The sequence below is a fragment of the Vidua chalybeata genome, chromosome 1 (genome assembly GCF_026979565.1).
Source record: "Vidua chalybeata isolate OUT-0048 chromosome 1, bVidCha1 merged haplotype, whole genome shotgun sequence".
NCBI classification, from domain to species: Eukaryota; Metazoa; Chordata; class Aves; order Passeriformes; family Viduidae; genus Vidua; species Vidua chalybeata.
In genome coordinates this window covers 4,066,564-4,083,238 of record NC_071530.1, presented here as the reverse complement: position 1 = coordinate 4,083,238, position 16,675 = coordinate 4,066,564, and the positions used below count along the sequence as shown (strand labels likewise).

Sequence of the window (16,675 nt, the reverse complement as noted above, 5' to 3'; positions counted from 1 at the left end):
TTTTGAGCTCCAGTTTTGCCTCCCTCTCAGTTTTTCTCTTCCAATCCTTGAAAAAAGTGCAAAAAAAAAGTTTATGGAATTAATCACCCAGCACAGCACTGCTATGGGAAACTCAGTGTCCAGAGATGCTTTATCTGGTAAGAAGGGTAGCAGAGATAGCTGAGTTTGTAGATAAGTAATTGCTAGGCTGATGCTGATACTTGGATTTAAAAGTTCACCAACTGCTTAATCCCCTCAAGGCTCCCCTTTCCATACTTTATATTGCCGCCTTTCTACACTTTCCCAAAATACAGCATGGAATATGAATCATGGGCCAGTCCTTCCCTCCAGGACAGCATTTATTGAAGCTTTAAGTGAGATCAGAAACCTGAGAGAAATAATATTTCATATAATGTTTGCTAGTCCTATACAGACACCAGGAAATTTGGTTTGCAAGTGATATCAAAAAGGATGTGAAGAAGTACAAGATTAATTTTGAGAGGGAGCTGTGAAGGACCGTATTGTTCTGTAAGGGTTGTTTTCAGGCCCACAGCACCTTATCAACCAGAAAAGGCAGATCAGAGATATGCCTTTGCCTCTGTGAGGGTGAGATGGGAGTGTCTGCACTGCTCCTGGGTTCTGTGCCTCAGCCCAGCTTCCCAAGGCATCTCTCAGCCCCCACACAAATGATCCTCCACAAGAGATTCCCCCATGCACAAGGAGCTGAGTGATCACTTGTTGGCCAGGTAGACTTTGAATAATCTTCTGCAAAAGGCAGCTGGGAAAGAGGTGAAGAAGCTGTTCCCCTGCCACAACCTGATTAACACAATGCATCTCTCATTTGGGAAGCCTGCTGTTATGTGGGAAGGTGCTTTCTTATCACCTGGTAATTATTGTCTCTTTGGGGGTTTGAAATGGCATAGGAGGGAGAAAGGGAATTTTAAAACCTCTTCTAATTTTATAGCACATAAAATGCTGTCAGCACATGCTGTGACAGTCTAAGAAAAGCATTTCACCAGCTTCACTTCTTGGCTAAACTCCCTGATGAATCTTAAGATCCTGAGCTTATTTCAAGCAGGAATGATAAGTGGGCCATCTCTCAACCATCCCATGTGGTTTTGGGTTCCCTGCAGCCTGGCAAACATGGTGTGGCAGCTCTGACATCATCACACACATCTTTTAAAGACCCACAAATCTGTGATCTCAGTGCTGTCTGTACCACTCAAACAGCTCTGGGAACTGCAGGAAACAGGGGGATTCATTCTCCATGCAGTTCCATGATGATAAGGATGTGGAAGGAAAGAATAAATCATCTCACACTGGCACTGAACACCTTGCACAGCTTTACATGCAGGGCATTAATCTCAGGCTTGTCATATAAATCTCACAGTACAAGAAAGGACAGAACAGCCCTCTCCCCACCCCAAATATTCTAGACCCCTCTCAGAGCACTAAAATGACACCTGACAATGCTTCAGCTCAGCTCACTGTTTTTCTCAGCATTCTTTCCCTATACTTCACTTCTCCCATTTTTTTTTCTAAAACTGATATGAAGATCTTCTCTTCAAATCCAGAACTGAAGTTTCCAAACCCTAAATTTGCTGGTGTATCCATGCCACAGATTTATGGACCACCCTCCTGGGACATTGTCCTGACATAAACACTGGCTCCAGGGATTTAGAAACGGCACAATAAATTTGATCGGGACTGAAATGAAACAATAAAAGGGGGAAGCAGGGCAGTCTTCTTATGGCAACACCATCCCTAAAGAAATGCTGCATCCAGCAAGGACATAAGCCAGGAACTGGAGGTGGAGGAGATGTTCCAGGTGCTCCAAAGAGGATAAAAGAGTTGGTGATGCTTCAGCACTTCCCAGATTTAGTTTAATACAGGTAAGTGCACGAAGGGCTAGAAGGGAGGATGGTGCAGAAAGCTCCTGTCATTCAGAGCTGGATTTCCTTGCTCCTTGAATACCTGCTGGTTTCTTGTCATGCAAGATGGGCACTAAGATTGGTTGTTTACAGTAACAATGCAGGAAGAGGTTTAGAAACTAGATGGGAAAAAAGATCTCTTAAAAAAGATTTACCATCTCCTTCAACAAAGAGAGCAATTAGATCAGGTAAAATATGTCTGGAAATGCTCATTCACCTCAGAGAACTGTTTAGTGCTCATCATTCACTTCCACTTAGCTGAGACTCTGCCATTTAGACATTTACTGACTTTGGTAACAGATTTTCTCAGATGTTCTCTTATGACAAGAAAAACTACTGAAAACTCATACATTACATCTCTTACACTGAGGCAGATTTATCCTCAGTGCCATTTCCTTTTCAACTACAAAACGAGCTCCCCAAGAGCAAATTGAGTGAGCAATATTTAACCACTGGGTAGTCAAGTGAGGACTGCTTAATTGATATTCTCCTTGGTACCAAACCATAAAACTTTAAATCCCAAGCTTTACACAAACAACTGTGGTGTAGAATACAAAAAGAAAGGAAGAAAGAAAAAAAACTCTACAAACAAGAGGAAAAAAAAAGTTGCTTGAATGGGCAGATGAACTGCTTTGGACTTCAAAGAATCCAAAGTGCACAAAAAAGTGTCTGAAATTTTAACACTTTTCAAACAAATTCAGCTTTAAACTTCCTTTGCCAAGTAATAATGAGCTACTGGCTTGTATATCAAACGTGGGAAAGGTGATATGGTGATACTAGAGCTGTTTTCTTTGATAGACAAATTAAAAGGTAACTTCATTTTTTTTAAAAGGTAGAGTGAAATATTGATTGCATCTGAAGAGCAGTGAATTACGTTTTATGGCAATAAAAGCCTCCTGTGCACATCATAAATGGGGTACAGAAAAGCTACATAATATTTTTGAAAATATGCTAGCTTGACAGTTTAGACCTACTTTCAATTTAATGTGAACATGAAAAAATCTGCAGTGCAACATAAAACCTCTGCACAAATGTGCATCCAAATCCTCAAGCCTCCCCTCTAAGAAAAATAAGCAATTACTTAACAATTCCAATGGAAATGCTCATTTTGGACCAGTGCCTCAAGGGATGAAGTAAGTGCTGTTCTATTAAGCTCTGTTTGTTCCCTTTTTTTACCCCATGAATTTTATTTTAAAACAATGAAATAGGGAAACCCAGCCTGTGTCCAACTGCTCTGCCACCTCCCATTCCCAGAGCAAAGCCAAATGGCAAAGACCTTCTGGAACACTTGCAGTTCTTCCTTCAGGAATGCATTTGCCACCCCTGAAGGAATGAAATTCCAGAGGTGGGTCAGACCTTATCTCTAGACAAGATGGGAGGAGAGGAATTAAAAAAAAGGGGGGAAAAAAGCTTTAAAAAAAGTAACAAAATGTGATACAAAGGTCCACAGTGCTACATTCTAATTATCTGTTCACAAAATACACCCAAATAATTCTGTAAGCCTCCTCTTTTGCTTGTATTGCAGTGGTGCCTGGCCAAGCCCACCCAAAGAACCCATCCATCTTCAAGATGAGATAAAAGGCTTTCCTCACTTGTTGTTAGTCACAGAAACAGTTCAGATGTGGAAACCTCTGGGATAATTGCTAAAGATTGACACGTTCAGAGGGTGATTTTGTCCATTCACCTTTCTCTGTTGACCAGAAGCGGAATTGAGAAGACCTTGAGGAGTCATCACTCAGAGATGGCTCGAGCTCAGTGAGATAAAGCCCTCCTCATATGGACAAAACCCCCCTTATTTTGGATCTTGATGTTTAGTGCTACAGTTTGCTAGCACTAGGCTTAGAAGAATTCTACAGTAATAAAATCTGAATAAAATTGTACATTCTCTCAGGATGGGTTGGTGTGGCAGGGTCAACTCAGGTGCACACAGACCATGCAGAGAGCCACAGCCTGAAGAGATGTTAACACTTTCTGAGTCTGGACTTTGATCCCACTATGATTTTAGCAGGTCTAGTGATAGATTAATACCCACAAAAGAACATTTTGAGTCTTAGGAGTTAGAGTCTTTCTACTGGAGTGGCATCTGGAGGTTTTGTACAGTGCTGGCTTCACTTCCAGCAGCAGAAGCCTCAGGCAGAGACCCAGACCCTCGTGGTGCTGTGATTGAAAACAGCACCTTTCCAAAATCCCTGTGAGCTAAGGCTAGGAAAGAACAGTGTAAGAACAAGAAACTGGGGGCTGGGTGCAGGATTCAAGCCAGGCAGTGAGGAGACCTCAAATTGCACAACAAAAAACCCCAGTCACAGATCACAGCCCAGAAGAGTGATGGCCACAACAAGCACAGCAACGATGGTTTTTATGTAAGTGCTGCTCCTTGTTGGAACCCTGGCTGCTGAGAATTTTGGACTTTCTGTGCTGACAGGCACTGACTCCCAGGAGAACACTGCACTGACCTGAGGCTGTGGAGAAGCTTCCAAAATGGAATGACAGAACTGGGATTGTGGGTGTGGAGTTTGGATAGAAGTGTGTGATATCACAGGGTGGGAAACTCAGAGTTTAAGGGTTTAGAAAATAGTAATATAAATAAAGCAAGATGGAGGTTTTGGGATGGAGGCTGGTCCTTCTTCTTCACCTCCTTCTCCATGGGTTTGGGTGGTTTTGTGTAATTGGATAAAAAAGTCCCAATTGCAGACATGGGTGGTTGGTTATTGGGTTAAAAGTAAAAATAATTCAGGTGTCATTTCTTAATTGGACAGTTTATCTTTAAAAGGCCTTTAGAGAGAGAGAGATGGGGCTTCATGTTGAGTTTGTTGGAGTGAAGGGCTGCAGAACTCAGGGTTTGTGAGACTGTGACAGAGATAAGAACTGATAAACATCTGAGTCCCAACAAGAAACACTGTCTCATGCCTTTAATCCTGATCCTGGCAAGAAGAAGTTAAGATTCAACACCTCCTGACTTATATAAAGGAGGGCAGTGAAGATGGTGAAGGGTCTGGAGGGGAAACCCATATGAGGAGAGGCTGAGGGCACTTGGCTTGTTCTGGTGGAGAAGAGGAGACTGAGGGGAGACCTCACTGTGGTCTTCAACACCCTCATGAGAGGCAGTGGAGAGGCAGACATGGATCCCTTCTCTCTGGTGATCAGCCCTGAGGGAATGGTTTGAAGCTGAGTCAGGGGAGGTTTAAGTTGGAGATCAGGAAAAGGTTCTTCCCCCAGAGGGTGCTGGCACTGCCCAGGCTCTCAGGGAATGGGCACAGCCCCAAGGCTGCCAGAGCTCCAGGAGTGTTTGGACAACACTCCCAGGGATGCACAGGGTGCAGTTGTTGGGTGTCTGTGCAGGGCCAGGAGCAGGACTCGATGATCCCCGTGGGTCCCTTCCCACTCAGGATGCTCTCTGATTCTGGGATTCTGTAAATCCTATCCATGACAAAATCAGAGATTCCCCATCCCTGGGACTGTTCCAGGCCAGGTTGGATGGGGCTCTAGTGGAAGGTGTCCTTGCCATGGGAGGTGGCACTGGATGATCTTTAAGGTCCCTTCCAACCCAAACCTTTCTCTGATTCTGTGATTAGGGAGCTCACATCTGAACCTTCATTTCCCCTGCTGTGCCTTATAAAGAGAGATTTCCCTCATAACAGTTCCCAAATGAAATGTTAGTGAGTAAAAGTTGACTTTACTGTCACGCAGCTACAACATCCTGGAGTAGTCCCCAATAATGGCTTTAAAATTAAATGATTAACAAGATTTTTTTTTTCCTTCTCAGCTGTCTGATCTTAATTATATCATGTGAAATGAGATCATTTGATGCACCACCCTCAAACTCTTCTCCTCTTAAAATAGAATCTAAATCTTTCTATAGATAGAAGATTCTTTAAGTAATTACACATGAAGTGTTTAGAGTAAAATGTCTCTTCCTTTCCTGTGCACAAGAATTTATCTTTGGATTAATCAATAGAAGGAGGTTAACAGATTATTCTAGTGACAGTACAAAGGTAATTAAAATTTGTTCTTGTTATTTTTGAAACACAGAGGAGATGCAATATACCTCACTTAACAGTTTCTTCTGGTCATCATCTGTGAAATGAAGTTAATCACTGTAATTAGCTGTTACACGACGGCACATCACAAATAGGTCAGGAAGAAACACTTAACTTCAAAGAAGTACTTAGGATTTAGTTCAGTCTGAGAGAACAATACAGCTCATTATCTCTTTAATCAGATTTACAGTGTAAAATACATACACCAATGACTCCAAGGGCCTCTGTTACCTTTGTACTGAAATCATTTGTGAAAACCACTCACAGGATGCTTCAGACTGCAGGAAATGCTGCTTGATTACAAGTGACCACAGCCAGTTTACAAACTCTCCTTTACATCTATTTTCTCCTTTGTTTTTACCACTTTTCTTTCCACTTACACTTTTCCCCACCCTGCCTGTTCATGATCTGTTGCAGTGACTGGCCTCAGAACTGAAGCACTGAGTTACACAGAATGCATTTGTAGGAGAGCAGCAGTTTAACAGACAACCTTCCTCGTGATAACTGAGAGGGAATTCGATTCACAAATGCTGCTGAAATGGCAGAAAGTGAAGTTCCTGAAGCTGAATGGAGAGCATTTAGTGGAGGAGAGCTTGGAGGTGTCATGGTACAGCTCCTCGACCATCAGCTGATGGCACCAGACTGGAACCTGAGATCCTCAGCTCTGGAGCCTGGATCCTCAGCTCTCTGGTAGAGAAGGCAGAAACTCTCGTCACTGTGGGATTTTAAGGACCTTGCCAAACAGGATATGTCATGCCAAATGACATCAGAAACTTCAGGGAAGTTTAAAAATGTTTCTAGGAAATGATAACACCACAGATCACCACCTTTGTTTCAATGAAAAACGACTAATTTTGATATTCTTTGAAGTGAGACAACTGAGCTGGAATTTCACTTAAAAATAGCATCACATTAGTCTGGTGTCTCTGTTTTGGGAAAGGATATCTGCTACAGGCAGAGAGAATTTTTTCATGACTTCACTGAGAGATAAAAATGTCTCTGAGTCAGCACTCTGAATCCTGACTGTGTTTTGAGACTGAAAACCAGGGAGTGCATTTAGCTATAAACCACAGGCTGGATTTAAAACATTTCCACCTGGGATAAAACATAGTCAGACATGAGATTGAATAAATATTCCAATTTAAAATTCCAATCAAATGCCCCAGTTTGCCTTCTGGAAGCCTCTCCCTAGGACAGCAGCCTGTGCTCTGCAGCGTTCAGCCCTCCTAACTGTATTCCCAAGCTTGAAGAATTTTGAAAAAACATATGTCAGGATGAATTTTCCTGCATTTATTTGAAATCCCCTTGGGGTGAGATAACCCTGGCTGACTGCTAGGTGCCCACCAGACCTCTTGTTCTTCACCTCTCCTCATCAGGATAGGGGAATAAAGTAAGATGGAAACTTGTAGCATGAGAAAAAGACAGTTTAGTGAGTAATTAACAGTTCAGCTAATTAATTTGGCTCTGTCAAACGTGGGGACAGCCCCTGACTCAGAATAACCACTCCTGCATTCCTCTGCTACCAAACCTTTGCCACGTTAACCCAGTACAGCTCCTCTCTTTCCTCTCTGGCCTCCCAGTAATTGCCTGGGGAAAATATTTTCCAGAGTTTTTTTCGAGCTTATTAAAAAAAATCTGGTCCTTAAGCCCCACAGCAGTGCCAGCAAAATGAAGCTAATTTTACCACCAATAATCAATAATCTTGTCCACACAGAAAGAAGCAAACAAGAAGTGCTGGTTTAATGGTTGGACTTGATGATCTTAGAGGTCTTTTTCAACCTTAATTATTCCAGTATTTTATGAAGAGAAGAGTGCAACAAGCACCATCACAGCAACAAGCCACAGTGTTGCAAGAAGCAAAAATAATATTTTGCTTGATCGTGCAAATAAAAGATGAAATCAAGTTTTCTGTGAATCATTTATTTGCTTGTATTCATGAAATTCATCCGAGCATTCAGGACACTGCTACTACTGCAGCTGAAATCTACTTATTAAAAAATAAATCTCTGAGGATATATTAGCAATTCCAAAAGAACACAGAAATGCCAGGAGATCTTTTTCCCTATCAATGATTTGATGGTCTTATTTAACTCTTTTATGCAAAGTTTCTCCTGCCGAGCTTCCTGCCAGAGGCTCGCGTCAAAGGCAGGTTTGTGTGAACTGTTATTACATAGCACCACTCCTTCATTACAAAATTACATGTATTATGTGCAGCAGAATTGCATAATCTGTGTAATTAGCTCATCTCAGCGGGTGCTGGCAGTGAAAGCAGCTGAGAAGGTTGGGCAGAGGGGAGAGCTAATGACACCCATTCAGGAACAAGGATCGCACCTGTAAAACTGCCTGCCCCAGAGCACAGCTGAGATCAACACAACTGCTGATGCATTGCAAGTGCTGGCCGTGGCTCCTTCAGGTGGGTGTGTGAGAGCTGGGCTGAGCAGCCACAGCAGGCTCAGCTCCAGAGTCAGGCTGTCAGACTCACCCGTGCATCAAACCCCACAATGCACAGGAAAAGCTGATCCTTCTCCTTTCTTGTTTTGTTTTCCTCTTCTTTCCTTCCTTGTCCTGACAGTAGCTTTGTTTCTCCTCCTATTACTTTTTAAGTACAAACCCTGATTCTGCACTTTTTGTGTTGGATTAAGCCCTTTTCTGACCCAGAGCTGGGGCGACTGAGAGGTGTTTTAAAAACTTTCATTCCATTTTCAGTCTCATGAGAAGGGGGAGACAATACAGATGTTATAATTCACTCCATCACAACCAGAAGCCAACTATTTCCTAATGACAATACACTGTCAGTGTTTCTTGGCCTATCAGCTTTAGCCACAACACGCTGAAAATGCCTTAAAGCCAATCATCTGAAATTACCCCTCATGGGTCCTACTGCAATGCATCTTTCATAGTTCTACTTCTCCAAAGTATCTGGTCTTATTTGCAAGCCCATCCTTTGAAACTTGTTTCCAGCTCCATTTCTCTCTCAGTAATGTCTGTCCTATTCCATGGCATTTCTAAGTCAGAATTTCTTGTCTCAAGGTCTGCACACGGATGCACACACTGTGTGAGCCTCCTGTCAGGCTTGGAGAATTCTCTACAAATCCATTTCCCACATTTTGGACCCAGAATTAAGCTGCTGGTTTCACTATTGCTCCATTTCTTGCACCTGTGTGCTGCTGGGGCCTTTCACACCCTGCACTGCTCATCACACCCAAAGTGTCCCCTGCACCCAAGGGGCTGACACCAAGAAGCCTTCAGGGAATCAGTACATTGTTTTTGCATTTTATTTAGGTTTTAGCACGGAAAAGGCAATGCAGAGCCTGATCAAAGGCTGCTTCCTCCTCTCCTTGTCTCACATCATTTTGCCTGAGAGTTTGAAATTCCTCTTCATCCGTGCTACAAAGTTGCCTGATGTATTTGAAGTGTGTTTTCAGAAAAAAAAAAAAAAAAGTAATGGAAAAAATAAAACTCAGCTTATGGAAAACAAAGCCCATCTCCACTGGTAAAGCAGGACAGTTCACTGATTTATCTTCATTGGATCAATGAATGAAGCCAAATCCACTGGAAGGGATCTGACAACAGGATATGTATTATACTAGAAAATGTAGCCTAGGAAACAACTCTGCATTGCAGAGAAGAGCAGCAAATAGCTGCATAAATGTGATTGTGATAACTGAGCACTTCATCTGGCACACAGAAAACCTGCAGGTGCTACAGACCAGCAGGTCTGCACCAAGACAGCAAGGCATGAAAACAAATACAGAGCTATGAAATCGTATGGCTAAACTCACAAATATATTGGTGACTGTACCCAGCACTTACACAAATTAAATATCCAAGCTCATGGAAGTTTCTGCAGTTCTGAAGGTATTAATAAAAGTATCTCTGGTTTTCCCAGACCACACAAAGGGATGCTTTCCATTCATTTCACAGCTTCACATTGAGAACGTTTTTATTACTGCAAGAGGGACCTGGAGAAAACACTATTAAGACACTGAAATCCAGCTTCCTGCTTAGCACTTTGTACATCCAAAAAAATTGCATGGAAACTCTTGCAAAGCACTGCAAAACACAGATTTTCTCCTCAAAACACTCCTGGCTCAGCCCCAAAGAAATTAATGACACTGAGGAATAAAGGCGACATGATAGCAGGGAACTTCTTGCACTCTAAACCAAAAAAAAAGGAGAAGTCTTTCCAGAGTTGGAAAGCTTCAGAGTGCCTGAAATATTGGAGTTAATTTACAAAGGGCAGGGCTGAAGGATGGGAGCCTGGGCAGGGACCAGCTGCAGGGTATGAACAGCTCTCATTTGCTGCCTGCTCTAGCAGAAACAAGCTGGATGCTGCCTCCACCCCTTCCCTTTCACAGTGGCACAAACGCTGCCTCTTGGCTGCAGCAGGGCTCCAGGACAACCCCACCTGGGTGGCCCAGATGGATCCATGCCAGCTGGGGCCAGGGAAGTCCTGGAATTCACCCTGAAGGCAACACAGCCAGAACCAGAGAGGTTCTAATGGCAGGCTGTGGTCCTGTGATGTACCTGCCCACCAAATCAGGGGACAAGAACATCATCTGAGAGACAGAAATAAAAATAATGAAGAAAACCAATTTATGAACATCTCTTTCCTGTTGAGACAAGGGAAGGGAGAAGGTACTTAGGCCAAACACACTAAAAATCAAGCTGCATGTCCCCTTTTCATTTACAAGGCAAATACTTTGGGTCTGACATTTTCTTCTGTTGAATTTTAGTTTGCCCAGAGGCTCTGGCAGCCCTGCAGTCAGGAATTGTGTCTGTTATGCCTTGGGACATGGGACAGAATCACCTTTATTCTTTACATCTGGTTATTAACCCTCAATTCCCTTCTCTCACCTGCTGTTCTTTGGGATGGCAACTCTGATTTTTGCCTGCTGTGCCACAGCTGGCAGTGAGGCACTGCAGTTCTTAACCAGAAATGCTTTCAGCATGCTTCCCATAGGTTTGCCCCTTTTTGTCCCTTCTCATGGCAGAGGTGTCAGATCTAAGTGATCTTTAAGGCCCCTTTCAACTCAAACCATTCTCTGATGCTATGATTTGAAACTTCCAGCACTTAAAGTTCATCCCAAGGAAGCTATTTTTATCCAGTCCTTCCACCTCGAGCAGATAACTTCCATGGATGAGCCATCACTGAGTCATTGACATTTCAGGATTAAATCAAAACAATTAGCCCTGCCTTTTCCAGCTGATTTTCACTGAGGTAACATGGCAACTAGACAAAGGTCAGTGCCCCATGAGTATCACTCAGTTCCCCTAAAAGCAAGCAAAGGATGAACTAAACCATTTTAATGGTGCAGGAAAATTACATATTATGCATCAATAGGTAAATGGAGTCAAACCAAGAGCCTGAAACCACTCTCACTCTGATGCAACACCTGGTAGCACAAGTTCTTCACAGAAAAACCAGCATCACTAAGTCACAGGTGTCCATGAAAAACAGTGATAGAGGCCACAGATCTATCTGTAGTCCGTAGGGACGTCACAGAACCCCAGAAATGCCTGGGCAGAAGGAGCAGCAGAGTTCATCTGGTCCAACTTGCAGTGTCCAATCCCACACCAGGCTTAATTTCAAGCAAAGCCAGAGACTTCTTCATGCTCAAAATTCACACAGAAGTGCTTTGTTTCATGAAGGAAATTATAAAATCCCAGCGAAGTTTTCAAAGCTACTCATGAACCTAAACATTCACACACACATAACTGACCTACCACTGAGAAATCAATTTCTTTCCCTGAGGTTTCAGGAGGTGAATTTTAGCTCAGGTGCACCAGGAGCTGAGTGCACACACAGTTGGTTTTCAGCTGGCCCCAGAGCATCAGTGACTCATTCACCTCTCCCTCATTCATGCCTCTCTCTGTGCCTGCTCAGGGCTTGGGAAAATGAGAATGGGGTTGGACAAAGAGCCTAGGAGGGGTAATGTACTGAAGTGAGACAGGAGGCAGGCAGGTATCCAACTACTCAAAGAAGTGATGAAAAAATAACCCCCAGATTCTCTCAAAGCCCTGTAATTGCAGTGAGTGTGGTCATCTGTAATCTCAGGAACTCAGCCACAGATTTGCTGCTGAGATCTAACAGAGAATCAGTAAAATAGAAATCCCTTGGAAAGACTTTGCACCTGTCTGCTGAAAAATCCAACTATTGATTCTGTATTTCTAGTTTCAGGAGAGCTTTTTACATATTCCCAGGATAAACTGGATCACACTGCTCTGATGTCTGTGCTCTTCTGACATGCTCACCCTACTGGGTCAGCTCAGAGATCCTTCTATCCCCCTCAGCATTCACTGAAGCAATAAACTAAAGTGCTCATGGAGAATAAAACTGCTGTTATTACTATTGCTGGATTTTTTTTTTCCCAGGAGAAACATGCTGTGAAGACAGGAGAGATGAAGGGATTAAAAACAGATTAAGGCAAAAAAAAAAAAAAAAAAAAAATCCAGACTGAGAATGGGTTTGTAGGTGGACAAGGATGACTTAACAGTGTGAAAAGACCTTTGTGGGGATCTTTTAGTTCTCCCCAAAAAGGAGTAAGAAGCAGCAAAACCTGGAATTCTCACAGCCACTCCCTGGAACTGGGTGATGCAGTGAACCACCACAACTGCACTTGGATTTATCCCTGTCCCTTTTGAGACAGGCTTGGAAACAGAAAGCAGACCCAAGTGGGAATTTGTTCCCTCACTTTCACACCCAAACAAAAGCCTTCTGATTTTTGGGCTGCTAAGGAGACTTCCTGAGTCACAGGCAGCTTGGGTGGAAATGTGCATTTTCAGACATTAATTTGGTAATTAATGACACACGGGCAAGTGGATGAGCTTATACAGGATAGTTATGTGGAGTGGGAAATCAGAAGTTTGGGTTAGATGGCCAAAATTAACCAAAATGTGAACCTATGGGATCCTGTCTTTCTATAATACAAAGTTTTCCCCACGATGGGGCTCTCTCTACATCACCAGCCTTGTCAGCTGGTGATGGGGCCCTTGTCCCACTCACCCAGCCAGCTGCCCTGTCCCAGATTGAAAAAAGGAAGATGTATTCCATTTGCCATCTGTATGGGCCGTTGTCTTGTGTTAAGTGGGCAGTTTTTCCTTATCTCTTCCACAATCAATCCTCCCTCCGGGGAGACATCTGCTGTTAATGGGCTATTGAATGTCACTGCATGGCTGATGAAAGTTGCAGAATCCCATTGTGAGATGCTCCGCCCAGAGGGAGGAGCCAAGCATTCCTACCTGGATATAATATTGAGTTTCTGGAACACCAGCAGGGCTTTTTCTGCACTGGATTTCCCAGAGGAACAGCTGCCTCTTCCACTGCATCCTCAGAGGAAGACTGCACCCTTTTCTACAGGATCCCTGCTCCAACAGAACCACACCTGGCACTCCAGGAGGACTGCAGCCACAATTCCAATTGGACTGCTGCCAACAGCCTGTCCAACAGGGTGTCAGGTTGTATTCTGACTCTGTCAGTGTTGTTCTAGGGTTCACTGCATTGTTTATCTTTTTATTTTCTTCCCTAATAAAGAACTGTTATTCCTGCTCCCATATTTTTGCCTGAGAGCCCCCCTTAATTTCATATTTATAACAATTCAGAGGGAAGGGGTTTACATTTTCCATTTCAGGGGAGGCCCCTGCCTTCCTTAGCAGACACCTGTCTTTCCAAACCAAGACATGCACCCCTGTCCAAATCCCTTCAATCCCTCCCAACACACCACCATCCACATCCTGAAAAGAAAAAGAAGCCCATGATGAAAAGGACTTCTCAAAAGGGCTTTCCAAGTCCGGGCTCTCTCTCTCTCTCTCCCCCCCCCCCCTCCCCAGAGCTCCTGGAACAGAAAAATTCCCACTAGGAAGCAACCTGTGAGGAGATTTCTCTGTGGAAGGCCAACACTGGGAAATCTCTCTGAAGGGCTCTGCTTCTCCCTTTCCCCTTCATCCCCAGCCTTTTACTCTGCTGTCCTGCAAAGGAATAGGGTGTCCCCTCCTTATGAATCCTAGAAATCCATTTCCAGCACCCAAACTCCTGTTTTCCACACTGGTTCCCACACAAAGATGGGAGCTTTCATTTGTTCAAGTGTGTTAAGATCAGCCCAGAAACGACAATCTCTGAAATCCTTCTGCTTCCAAACTCTGCATCAGCTGCTCCAGCTGCAGAGCAGGAACCAGTGTGGATCCTGCAACAAGTCCTGACTGCTCATGATGTACTTTGAAATACACAACTGCTGATGTTTCAGGGATTACTGGCATAATTCAGCAATTCCTAAGTTAGTAAAAATTCTTAGAAATGAGGAAAAGAATCCCTGGGAAGTCACATCTAAGTTTAGTTAAAATGGTGATGATGCACTAGCAAACTCATTTCCTATTTTCTTTGTTTGTCTCATTTCCATGAGACGTTTTCTGTTTTCCAAAGCTCTGTTTAGTCCCTGTCTGTCCGAGGAGGATGCAGCTCCTCTGCATTAACTCTTCTGTCACAGCATGGCCAGGGCATTCCAGCCACCAGGGGTTTGGAGCAATACAACCAAACTGGGAAAGGTTCTTCCTTCTTTTGGTTTCCCAGGGAAGTCTCTTCATGAGACTTGAGAATTTTTTTTTTTTTAAATACTATTCCTATAACTTGTTTCAAAGTATTGCTTCTCCCAGCACAAGTCTCATATGGAGCAGTATATGCTCCTCTGTTATTCCCAGCACTGCAGATAAAGAAGTCAGCATAAAGCAATCCTAGTTTTATTGATTTTATGACTTTGTCCCAAGAGCTACCAATTATGAACTCCAAGAATAACATCTGAGGGGAATGAAAACCGCACTGAAAAAAAATAAAAAAGAGAAAATATCTACTAAAAATCCATTCCTCTTCAATTGCCATGGGAAACCTTATTTCTCATCCAACTTCTCAAGCTGCTAAGAATGGCTGTTCTAATCTGGTTGTCAAGTCTGGATGTTGGGGTCCAAAACCGAGTAGGAGCTTCCTTTTCCCAGGACAGCAAACCTTAGGCAAAGCCTTGAATGACTGTCAGAGCCTGAGAATTTTATTTGGACAAGGATGCAGCTTGAAGGTCTGTTCTTCCAAGCCACAAAAATTGCAAAGACCATTATATGAACAGCAAAGATACTTCTATGTCACAGCAGAGCACAGAGGAAAACCTAAAGAACCTAAACCTGCCTAATTTATTGATTGTTCTGCAGAACACGTGCAACAGGCAGGTCAGAGCTGAGGTGGTATTGCCCCACCTGTGAGTTATTGCTGTTAAGTGGGAGCACCTGGAGCATCTGCCAGGTACTGAGGGACAATCCAACAGCTGCCAGGGGACAGCACTGAGACATCAGATGGATGCAAAGGGCAGCAGTGCAGTGAAGAACACGGCGTGTCCAGCCACGAGCAATCCCTGCATCATCCAAGGGCTTAGGCTCCTCTGATAGGTTTGTTTCACCCCTGAATGGCTGCACTGTGCTCTGCGTGGCTCCACATCCTCTACAGCAACACACACCTACCTGGGATCAAAGCTTAGCACTGCCCTTCCCGCAGCTTTTCAGAGCAGCCCTGGTGCAAGAGGCAGCACCCCATAGAAGAGGGGACACAGGATCCCTCCCAGAACGTCCTTCCCCACTGTGTCCTTGTCCCTGCTCCACCCCATGAGGCTCTTTTGCCGCGCAGCAGGATGGGGAGCGGCTCTGTCCCAGAGCAGCCCCGCTCCAGGGTCACCCCGCACCCATCCATCCCTCCCACCCGCCCTGCAGGGGACACCGGCTTTACCTGCGCTCTAAGTGACACCCTGTGGCTGGCAGGCGGAATGGCGGGTGACCATGGCCTCAATGACACTGTCCCCCAGCTTTTGTGACGGCAAACAGAGGCTGCAACCCGCCGAGCCACAGCGAGGCTCAGGTGAGTCGCAGAGAGTCTCAGGTGTTCAGCACCTGGCGAGAACAGCCCCATTCCACCTTCGCGGTTCCACCTCAGCCTCCCACAGCTCGTCTGGGTGGAAAAAGGGTCATAAGGCACAATAAAACAAGAGATCCTAATCCACAAGGGAGTGTCCACACTGCATGCAGCTGGGTGGGATGTTTCCTTTCATTTTGATATGGTGAGATGAAGATTTGTAATAGATTTAATTATTTCCCTTCCCTGCCTGCTCCTGAGCCGTTCCCTCTTCCTCCCCGTGCTCTAGAAGCACACGTTTTTGCAAGTATCATCTAAACTTGTGGAAAGAAATGGACTTCAGTCCATCTGTTTGCCAGCTGGAAGTCACTGCCAGCTTAGACAATAGCAAGTTCCAGAGAGATGGATGTGGCAGCTGCCTTAGGGAAAGAAAGAATTATGAAGAAGCTTCCAAAATAATGAGGGCAACCCTTTGTTTGCTGAGCCTGCCAATAGCCCAGGGTTAAAAGCCCTCAGCGAGGTGTGCCACTGCTCAGATCTGACTGACTTTGGTGCAGAATTTGGTACAGTCACAGTTTTGGTGAAGTCTGAGTGAATTTTGCCCCAAAGCCAAGCCTAAATTGAAGAGAACCCAAATCAGGTGCAACAGGACCACAGCAAAGCCACCTCAAGTTATTAGCAAAGAATAAAAATACAGATCCGTGTTTAATTGGCTGGAGGAAAGGTCCTTGAATGTTGACTGAAGTAACATTAACAATCTCCTTATTTTACTACATGCAATTAACTTGTGTCCTGGGCTCAATGAAGAAATCACATGTTTTACATGACGATAGTAGTGGGAACAA

At 44.0% G+C, this 16,675-nt stretch overlaps 1 protein-coding gene and 1 long non-coding RNA gene across 3 annotated transcripts in view; both read right to left on the bottom strand.

Annotated features, from left to right (window-relative positions):
- CRHR2 (corticotropin releasing hormone receptor 2) overlaps positions 1-16,675 on the bottom strand; it is a 147,857-nt gene that overhangs the window by 80,919 nt on the left and 50,263 nt on the right. The gene's annotated exons all lie outside the window — the stretch shown is intronic.
- Positions 14,665-15,645, bottom strand: LOC128797778 (uncharacterized). The gene is made up of 2 exons (XR_008434237.1): positions 15,446-15,645; positions 14,665-14,759 (listed from the first exon to the last, which is right to left on the bottom strand). It is a non-coding gene; the product is annotated as an uncharacterized LOC128797778 (long non-coding RNA).